This window comes from Alligator sinensis, unplaced genomic scaffold (assembly GCF_000455745.1).
Source record: "Alligator sinensis unplaced genomic scaffold, ASM45574v1 scaffold144_4, whole genome shotgun sequence".
Lineage (NCBI taxonomy): Eukaryota > Metazoa > Chordata > Crocodylia > Alligatoridae > Alligator > Alligator sinensis.
Genome location: NW_005842190.1, coordinates 620,211 through 631,009, shown reverse-complemented (window position 1 = coordinate 631,009; position 10,799 = coordinate 620,211). Strand labels below are relative to the sequence as shown.

Below are 10,799 nucleotides of genomic sequence, written 5' to 3'. Positions count from 1 at the left end.
CGGGGGCGGGGCTGGCTGAGCCCGCGGAGGGGAAGCCTTAGCGGGGATTTGACAGCAGCCTGAAGGCGGGTCCCGGAGCGGGGTCGGTCGGTTGGGGCAGGCGAGAGGACGAGGAGCACCGGGCTCAAGCCGCAGCCAGGGGATTCAAGCTGGAGGTTAGGAAGCACTTTCTCAGGAGGAGGGCGGTGAAGCACTGGGACCGGCCCCCGGGAGAGGCGGGGCCCTCTATCCCTGAAGGTTTGTAAGACCCGGCTGGACCGGGATGAGACGGTTGGGGGCGGTCCTGCTTTGCCTAGTGCAGCGTTTCTCAACCTGTGCGTGGCAACCTAAAAGCGGGTCGCAGGAATATGTGAAAGGGTTGCAAGCAAACATTAAAAATGGATTCTCCTTCAAAGGCGAGAAACATGGGGAAACTGCAGCTTTCTCCTTGGAGGCAGGCAGAGTCCAGCCTGCCAGGGGCCCCCTGCCCCCCACACACCCACCCCCTGCCCCACACATTGTGGGGTTGGGGGCAGCAGGTTGGTAGTGAGGGGCACTGGGTTGGGACTGACTGTTGGTGTTTTGTCCTGGTACAAAACAAGTTGAGAGCCCTCCTGACCTTTGTTTTCTAGGGGTCTGTAAAGAGGAGGGCATGTTTGCTTCTGCATGTGTTTTGACTTCTCATGAATGGGTGATACCACAGTAGGGCTACATACCCCTACCTGGCTAGGAGGAATAGTGTACCAGATTGGCAAGGCACTCTCAGGGCATGCACATAAATAGCAGCAAAGTTGTGCTGCTATATTAATCCCCATCCCTTCTTCCAAAGAGCACTACAGCACAGGTCTGCCAGTATAAGTGCATCAGTGTAAATGCACCGAGTGGAGGGGCTTCTGCTGGCACAGCTAGGTCGCAGGGCGCTGCTCAGGCTGCAGCTCTTTGCACCTTTATCTGATACAGCTGCCCATAGAAGCTGGTCACCTCAACTTCACTGATATCGGTGGTGGAAAGCAAGCTAAGAGATTGTGGTTTTCTAGCCTCAAGAAACTGAGTGCTGACATTCTGGCTTCACAGGCTGAATACAGTCACATGGTGGGTCTTATTCTGCCCGTAGGCCCCTTAGATTGCCAACCAGTTCCTGGCGGGCGGAGGAGTAGGCTAAGAAAAGAGAGTGGAGCCCTTAACCTCTGCTTTGAAATGAAATTATGCTAAATTGGCCCCTATGGTAGGGGTGTTGGGGTGGGGGAGGATTTGGGTGTAAGAGCCTTCAGAGACACCTCTTCTGGAATAACTATTTTAGATGTTCTCCCTGTGTTGGCAAACTATAGAGGAAAGAAGGTGACGTGTTTGCTTTTTGCATGTGTTTTGACTTTGTAAATGGGTGCTGTGATACCACAGTATGGCTACACCCTACTCTGGCAGCATGTTACCAGGCTAGGAGGAATAGCATGCTAGACCAGCAAAGCGCTCTGAGTGCATGAGCAAAAATAGCAGCCAAGTTGTGCTTTGCATCAAGACGTGTTAATATTGATTCCCCTCCGTTCTTCCAAAGAGAACCACAGCACAGTTCTGCCAGTGCAAGTGCATTAAGACTAGGGGCTTGTGCAGGCACACCTGTCACAGGATACCACTTAAGCTACAGCTCTTCATACCTTTAACTGATACAGCTGCTAGCAGAAGCCTGTAATGTATATTCATTCTTATCTACGGTGAAGAGCAAGCTAATAAGGTTGTGGTTTTCTAGCCTTAACTCATACAGAAAACTTAGTACGTGCGCGTGCACTCAAACGCTCGGTTGTGTCAGGTGAGGTGAGGTTGACAGTGCGTGGTTGTCCTGGAAACAAGGGTGTCTGTTTCCCCTTGTAAAAACCATGTTACGCCTGTGCTTCTCTCAAAGCCTTTTGTTCTTAAATCTCATTCTTTGAGCTGTTTTGCCTCTGAAGATTAAATTCAGCAAGCAACATGACCTCAGGAAGAATATAACCCTAAACCCAGATAACTGTCCTCCCATTGCTTGCTGACCTCCAGTGCTGACTTTTGGAGGAACAGAGTGGTGTGAAAGCACAGCGGACCTTTGCATCCATTTGAATTTTAGCATTTTTATAAATAAACCCTAGTACTTTGCACGATGATGATATTAATTACACTAACAATCAAGTGCATTATTATGATTATGGTAATGCTGTTTAAGGGATTGGTTTTGGTAAGGAGACCTGCCTCTTGCATCAGATTCTGTGGCAGGGGGTATCTGGGGACCTTTTTTCAAATTAAAAAGCAAAAGGATTAAAAAGAAGAAGGCAGAGCCCTTCAGTTTACGTTGTCAAATACCAGATACTGGAAGATGCCATTCCTCATCCTTTGATTTGATATTACTTAGAGGCATAACACAGGCTAAAGACAGAAAGCAAGATTCTTTGATGTGACATCAGCGATTCGTTAGGACACAGTACACACCTTTGATCTACACTTCCATTTTACATGCTGTTCATTGTCTGAACCCTGAGTTGTCATTCTAACAAACCTGCCTCTCTCCCCTTCTTGTATTGTCCTGTATTCTGCCCTTGGTGAGCTGTACCTCCTTTTCCCTGGGTTTAATGTGGAACTATCATCTCACCAACTAAATATAGTAGTCATGTGTCCTGCTTTTGCCAGGGCAGTCCCATTTTAAATACCTGTCCTAGCTGTCCTGTTGGTTTGGTCAAATAAATGCTTTTTTCCCCATGTTTAGTGGGATACCTGTGTTGGGTCTTTAAAATGGGACTGGTTTGATGTCCTACCATCTGCTACTGTTCTCGGATGTGCTCAGCTGGTTGCCAGAGTTCAGCTGCAGAACGGTTGAGTATGCTGGAGAGCGGGGAGGGGGCAAGCAGAGTGTTCTGTTTTGAGGAAATATGGTCATCCTGTAACTAAAAGCTCTGGAAACCATATGATGGCTTTCTAAAATGGCTTTTCTGGATCCACAGTGATCAGGCAAACACATTTAAACAATCTTGGGCCAAATATCTGGATTTACTATTCACCCCAGACAAAAACATAGCGTTTCCCATTTGCCTCAGGCCCCATGCAGAATTATGTTCTTGGGCTTGCTCTGTACTTTCTGCAGCCATAGCTGCTTTTCTTTCCCCTTTGTAATGTTCTTGTACTTGTGCTGCCTCATCCAGTTAGAAATTGTTCTCTTTCTGGCCACCAAATCATGTGAGGCAGAAATGAAAAGGGGTGAAGAACAAATCTGATGGAGAGGGTGCAGTGGGCCAAATGGGATAGGAAAGACGGAAGAGATGAGCATTGTAAGTAAAAGGAGCCTCCAAGAGGAAGTTCATCACTTGCAGAGGGGTGTTACTGACAGCTGGTTTCTGTGGTTTTTTCACTATACAAGGATTGAGGAACCTTGCAGGAGCCGCTGGCCAACCTGCTCTTCCAACTCCTGCCTAGCTATCATTTATATGCTTCCCTCATCCTGTTTGAAAGTGAGAGTTAATTGCATGGCACCAGCTAAAACAAGGCAGCGGAGCATGCTGTACTCCCATTTCCGTTTGTTCCCATCACAGCAGATACTTACCTCTCTTACAGAAGGGAAGTAGCTAAGTATTGAGAGATATTACTTAGCATTTTAAAAATGTCTGAAGGTAGAGAGTAAAAGAAAATGTGTAAGAGTTTTCTTCATGAAATCTTGTCAGGAAAAGGATTCTCTTCTCTTCTTACCCCCATGCTTGTCAATACATTTTGGCCAGTTTGGATATTTTAGCACCAGTTTATTAAACGTGTAATAAATTAGTAAGATGGGATACAGAGGTTTGAGTAATGTATTCTTATTTTGCTTAAAACAATAAATTATTTGAAATTCAAGAGAACAGTGATAGTACTTCCTACCCCAATCTTTAAACAAGCTGGAGAGCTGAACCCTAGAGGGAAAAACTCTTATTTAAACATGTAAATACTTTTTCTCCCCCATGTGTGGAAGTGTATTAGGGTAGTTGAGGTTTCTTTGGATGGCTGGGTGGGTACATCTGCCTCCCCAAGTACTATTTTCAGAGCATGAAGTCTCATTAAGATTGTATGAAAAGAAAGTATGATATTAATGTAAAAACGGACAGTAATGTTTTGGTGGTATTGCATACTGATCTATAGACATCACTCATTATTAAAAATGTGTATCTCAGTGTTCCTGCAATTGTCACCATGGCCTGCTTGGGTACGTAGTCTCTTCTGTCAGCAATGTCTTCCGTTCAAGGGCTGATCCTGCCTCTAACTGCAGCTCAGTTTGGCTCGTTGCAGGCAGATATATTGGTATAGACCAGATCCATCAAAGTGGAAGGGAGAAGCCGTGCCATATGGACAGGAGTATGAAGAGGTAGAGGGGGAAGAAGGACAAGGGGTGCAGGAGTAAAAGGGCATACAGAAAAGAGAAGAGAAACTACAGAGGAGAAAAGCTCTGTCCAGTGTTTGCTGGTCTGTCTTTCACAAGGGAGCTTTTGAAGGTGTTAATTTGTGATGGAGTGGAAAGTGTCCAAAAGGGTTTTAGAGCGCAACAGCAGGACCAATCTGGCTGACCTCTGCAACAGCTGATTGCGACTACATTCACCAGCAATAACATGCCTGGAAGGGATAAACACAGAGGAGGATCACTTCAGAGCTGGTCTTCCTAGGCTCACACATTGTAGCCTAAAAGTATGAACTATTTTGCTACGAGTTGTTGACCTTCCAAAAATACTCTGAAGACTAAGGATGGTTTGGTCCCACCAAAATCAACTACTCAAGAGAATAAATGTAAATGTATTTTAATAGCAGTATGAGTGATAGCACAATATAAATTAAATGGATTGAAACAAATAATCAAATGTTCATAATTGACGGACTTTTTAGTGTTTGAAATAGAGATGAATCCTAATCTAAAATCTCAGAAGCCTCAAGCAGGTGGCCAGGGTCTTGGTTCATCTGCAGAGGGGCCATTCAGCGTGAACTGTAGTTCAAGGCTAAAGAGCAAAGATTTGGAAGTGACCCTGGATTTTTATATTTGACTAGCCAGTTGCCCAGTGTGCCCTCCCCCCAACCCTTCCCGCTGCTGTTTCAGGGCCAGGCCCACCCCCCTCCCTGCCACTGTTGCAAGGCCAACGTCTTCCCAGTCCACCCAGCCTGCGTGTGCCTGCCTCCCCTCCCCATGATTGATGGGGAAGCAGGGGCATGAATAGAGCTCCGCCACCCAGTGCCTTGTGCTGCCACTGGATCCAGGGAGTAGGGGCAGGGGGCGAGGCCAGCACCGCTGGCCTCATCCTCTGCTCTGTCTGCTCTATCACCACCGCCTCCTGGGAGTGGGGCGGGAGAGGGCCTGCTGGCCTCTTCCCCCCTGCTCCTTTCCCTCTGTCCCCACTGTCATGGTGGTGTCGGGGCCTGCTCTTCCCCCACGCTGTGGCAGGCCCAGGCCCATTCCCCCGCTCCCCCGCACTGCTGCCGCAGGTCCAACACTGTTCCCCACCCCCTTGTGCTGCCCTCGCCCCCCTGTCCCCTTTGTTCTTGCTGTCATGGTGTATGGTGCTTATAGGAAGAAAGCAACACAGTGGTTTGCTTAATTTAATTTGTATGTTAAAGGCTACTGGAGATGTTCCATCCAAAAGCTTTCTAATCATGTATGCAAGACCATGTAACATAGCTTCAGTGAATTTCAATGCAAGTTACTCTGTATACACACTCCTGTATTCACACTATCATCCAAATGCCGTGTTTTTGCCACAGGTTGACGCTTGATGAATACTAGTGGGTTTTTAGATCTGTCAGCAGTTCTCAACATATTGTCATTGTTTAAATAAACACTGAGACATATTAAGAGAGTAATAGCTTGTGTGTAAACTTCTGGAAATTTTTTAAAAATATTTTGGAATTGTTTTCGTTTTCCAGCTCACATTAGCCAGATCAGTTCCAGATCCTTTTGATTGAGCCAAAGCTCAACTGTTCAAACACCATATGTGGCACTGCAATGGGCAAGTATCCTCCACCGCAGGCTTTTCAGCCTAGGACTTCAGATGCTTCCAGATCTATTGGCAGGCATCCTACATGCAGGCCCAAGCTCGCGCAGGCTTGGGGTTCAGATGCCCCCAAGTCTCGCTTGGCCTCAGCCAACGAGCGCAGGAGCAAGCTAGGGAGGAGTCCGCCACTTCCATAAAGTAAGACATGTAGCCAAGATCCTCCTACTGGAAAGCTAATTACAAGGCTCTCATAGGGAGTTCTGTCCATTTGAACAGGGGTGCATCCTCCACTACACGTGCTGCCATTTAAGTCGCGTTTCAGCTCGGGTATCAGATTAGTGCATCAACTACACTCGATCTTGTATGTGACATATTCTAAATCTGGACTCAGATTAAAAAATGACCCAGAGTTGCAGTTGCAAAGTTTCCCAAATGTTTTCAAAGTATGGTATTGTACATATTCTTTTCCCGGTCACAATTGCATAGATCACCCTAACTTCTATTCAGTCACTTATAAGCAGTTACACCCGCAATTTATACAAGAAAGTTCATGAATAGTAGAAGGTATCGTGTTTGAATGTGTATTTAAAGCTGATTTTAAAACCTGGAAACCATGAACAGGAGCCAGCGCCATGTCTGCAGAAAGCTGATTGGTCCCAACACTTTGGAAAACTTGTTTTGCTCTCTAATTGCATACTTCTGGATAACAGCTGAATAAAACTGTGCATGGGACTGAATGGTGACAGCAGGGATAGAACTTAGTTTCTGCCGTAAAGCATAGGTCCCTCCTATTTTGGAATCTCCGTTAGATACTTCACTTATTTGGGAATGTGACAGTGTTCACTAGTTCTGAATCTATCCAGTAGAAGCTAGTGCTACAACCATAAGCAAGCCATTATTGATATAAAAAAAAACCAAACTAAAAATAAAAAATAACGTGTAATTTGTTCATTCTTAAATGATGATTTGCAACTGCCATAGGCACAAAACAGCTACCTAAAAAGAGCCATCTGTGGAACTTTAGTCCAGGCCCTTTGTATGTAGGTATTATGATAGTCTTTCATTGCTACTAATCCACAGGCCACTTGCCAGACTTTTCACAGGTAGTCTCTGTTTGTATGTTGTTCAGTTTCTGGTTGCCCAGCATGAGATGCTGGGGTCTGATATGCAGAACTTGCTGAGCACTTTTAGCTGTACTGAAATCAGTAAGCCTATTTTGAATGGTTAGCATGGGTTCACTGATGCTTACAAACTGTGGAGGAGCTGTGTGACTAAGGAATCTTATTTTCCCTGTGAAAAGTTGTGTCTCGGGGGTGCAGACTTTCCTGTTTCCCTCAAAACTTACACATTTTTGTCCAAACCTGTCTCACTTCACTCACAGCTCTGTTCTCTCTTCCATTCTCCTTGTCTAATCAGTCATCAGCAGGGATCCTGGTTTTCTTTGGTAAAAAAATCTAATATTCTCTGATTTAAAAAAATAGATAAATCCAACATTCTCTGATTTAAAGACCCCAAAATCCACATTTTTTGGCAATTAAAATGAAATGCCACTATATATGTATCAATTGAAGGCAGTGATTTGTCCGCCTCAGCGGCCTTTTAGCCCATGCTGGGTTTCTACCCCACTACCCCTATCCTACTGCTCCTTGGCGCTCACCTCCCAGATGGTTCCAGATAGCAGTGGTGGGCACATCAAAGTGCTCAGGGCCAGTAGTGCAAGGGCCGGGCTGGGCTAGCGTTGTGTGTCCTGGCAAAGTGGCTCAGGGATCTGCGGTGGGGACAGGTGGTGGCAGCCCTGGGCAGCATGCAGGTGTTCCCCAAAGTCATGATGAACCCACAGCTGAAAGGAGAAGCCCCACTCCACAGGGACTTGCTGCGCTGCCATCTGGAACCATTTGGACAGTGAGTAGCGAGGAGCAGCAGGGTGGGGACTTCAGTGGGAAGAGGACTTGCATGGGCGCAGTGGGCAGACAGGAGTTGGTCTGAGCATGATGGTGGCAGGGATTTGCATGGGGGTAGCGAGTGGGCAGCAGCAGTCCATGCTTGGTAGGGGTTAAAAGGCAGCTGGGGCAGACCCCACCTGGCCCCATGTATGGCCCCTGCTGCATCCCCCTCCTATTTTTCATCCTCCTCTTCCTCTCCCCCCACATCTTCATCCTACTTGCCCTGCTTGTCACCAGGCTTCCCTTTCCCCCTTCCTTCCCTGCAGGGCCTATCAGTGGGTCCCAAAACCCATGAAATAAGGCCCACGGGCTGCACAGCAACCGGGAAATCGCTGGCCCCCTTGTTCCGGACCTGCAGTCCCCTGCTCTCCCCGCCCCCCCCCCTCCCCCCAGCTCTAGCTGAGGGGAGGGGGAGGGGGCTCCCAGCTGTCCCCAGCCCCCCAGGTCCTACTTATCCCAAAGGCTGCAGGAGGCAAAATGAGTCTGAGCCAGCCCTGGCTGGTCTCAGATTCTCAGGCTCTACCCCCACCCTCTCTAGACAGGGCTTAGGGTTTTGCGCCCTTTTTGCAAGCTGCTCATTGCAGGCTGGAACTCTGCCACCCTGCAGAAGCTGTTTGCAAAAGGGGAAACCCATGTTTTTCTACTTTAAAGGGGAAAGTCAGTGTTTTTCCTCAGGAAACAGAAAACCCAGATCCCTGGTCATCAAGTTTCTCATCTCAGTCCAAGTCTTCTAACCTGGCCTAGTGTCTAAATCCCAGTCTACCTTTGATCCCTGTCCTCTTTTCACTTTGTTCCAGTCTTCTCTCCCAGTTAGTTCAGTTCTCCCTTCCCCTTGTCCTGTCTGTCTCTCTCCTCCCCTTTCTCTTCTCTGGGCTCCTCTATCCAATTGCAGTATCTCCCTTTGACCTCTCTCTGGATCTGTGTCCCATCTCTGCCCAGCTAATGCTGATCTCTACCCACGTCCCACATTCCAAGCTCCTTGTCAGATCTCAGTGTTTCTGCAGCCATCTGACTGAGTCCTAGACATCTTGTTCCAATCTTTAACTACTTTCTTTCCCCCTGCCTCATCCTGGTATGACATCTGTCCTGTTTGCCTTGTCCCCTAAGTCTTTACAACAGCTCAACTTTTTTGGCTGGAATGTTCAGGTGCCAAAAAAGCACCCTGAGTTAGACATGCTGAGTGGAAAATTTCAGACTAATCTGTCAAAGTAACAAAGTTATAAGTAATTAAAAACAGCATTTTATAAGGGCAAGTGTTGGGCCTATAACCTATAGAGAGCACTACCAACCCTGCCTATAATACTTATTTTTTCTTGAGGTGGATTGCAAAACACTTAACTACTTTTTTGCTTTATTCAGCACTGTCAATTAGCAACTGCCACATAACACAAAGCAGCAGTCCACAACAAATGAGAATGGAAAGTGAATAGCTGCTCCAGAAGGAAATATAGGGGAGATTTTTTTTTAGGTGAAATAGAATTGAATATGGTGTAAATTAGTCAAGACACTATGACAATTCCCCATTTGGCATGTGTCATGGGAACATTAAAACTGTAACATGCCAGAATATGTCCACTTGATTAGGTACTAGAACATTTTCTTCAGGCACTCTAAGCAGTTAAGTGTCTCTGAACAACATGAAGAAGCATTTACTCAGAGTGAGAAAACTCCTGAAATATACACGTTAATGAATTTTAGGGATAAAATGTTCGTTGATTCTGTTGTCTCATTTATTCACAATGCAGTATTCCAGTTCTGGTTGAGGTTTCATTGCATTCCGGTACTGTAGAAACCATAAGCAGATTCAGGATTTTTAAAAGGGGTTGCAGGAGGAGTAGCCAGTGCTACAGGAGTGGCTGCACCCTCCGCTCCCAGCCTCCTCTCCCATTGGGATGGGGTGACCATGCTCTGTGAGTAGCAGCAGCAGCAACTGGGGACTTTTTTTTTTTTTTTAAAGTTCCTGAAGCAGGTATGACTCTCCTGTTGTCTGCTCTCAGCACCCCTTCTCTTCACCTCATGCTCAGCGGGACCTACCCTTCCTTCCCATTCTCTGACTCGCCCTCTATTCACATATCTGGGAGCAGGGACAGGATGCCTGCTTACTGTCCTGATCCAGCCAGGACTGTGGGGAGGTGGCCTTGGCTTGGGACAGTGGCAGATGGGTCTCTACTTCCTTGCAGTTGCTCCTGGGCTGTTGGGGAACACTTTGTGCAGGGGGGGCAGGGAATGGACAGAGACTGGGCAGGGAAGAAGAACCTCCCCACTGCTGCTGCCATTGTCCCCAGCTGAACTACATGTGCAGCTCAAATGGAGCATTCAGGAGTGACTTTTGAGTCCTGTCCCCATTCCTGCCCTGCCTCTGGGTCATGGGTCATCTGGGAATAGCCGCATAAGGGAGGAATGGGAGGGGAGGTGCTGCAGGACACAGAGAGGAAGGGGCTCTGGGGGAGCAGGGGGTTCTTACTGTGTGGGCCGGATGCGAGCCGGGCCCTTTTTCGTGCTCCGCGCAGGCTGTGGCCAGCAGCCCGGGCACGCGGGGTCGGAGAGAACACGCAACACGCTAGAATTAGGCACGGACTCGTAATGGTAGATTTAAAGATTGTTTACTTACACTGAAGATGGTTGCGGTGCAGGCTGGAAAACTTGCTTGAGTTGCAGTTACAGACAAAACAATACGAACGACCATGTGGAGTTTGCTAGGCTCCATGGAAACAGAGCTCCGGATGCCCTGGACAAGCGCGCCACCGAAATAGAAACTTCATAGATACGTCTTATAAAATTATCGCTCAAAGACGGGAAGAGGTGGGCGATGGATCAGGTCACCAAACTCCTCTGGATCTCACACAGGGTTTCTATTTCCCTGCCGTGTACCCAGAGTCCCCACAAGATGGATGTGGAGTCCTCTTCGGCTTGGGCG

The 10,799-nt window shown here is 47.3% G+C and overlaps 1 protein-coding gene across 7 annotated transcripts in view; it reads left to right on the top strand.

Annotated features, from left to right (window-relative positions):
• Positions 1-6: 6 nt before the first annotated feature.
• INPP4A (inositol polyphosphate-4-phosphatase type I A) overlaps positions 7-10,799 on the top strand; it is a 203,496-nt gene continuing 192,703 nt past the window's right edge. For 5 of the 7 annotated variants that reach the window (XM_025207241.1, XM_014521173.2, XM_025207237.1 and 2 more), the window contains exon 1: positions 7-155. The gene's annotated coding sequence lies outside the window, so the exon portion shown is untranslated. Of the gene's footprint in view, positions 238-10,799 lie in introns of all 7 variants that reach the window. The other 2 variants (XM_025207238.1, XM_025207234.1) reach the window with 1 other exon arrangement.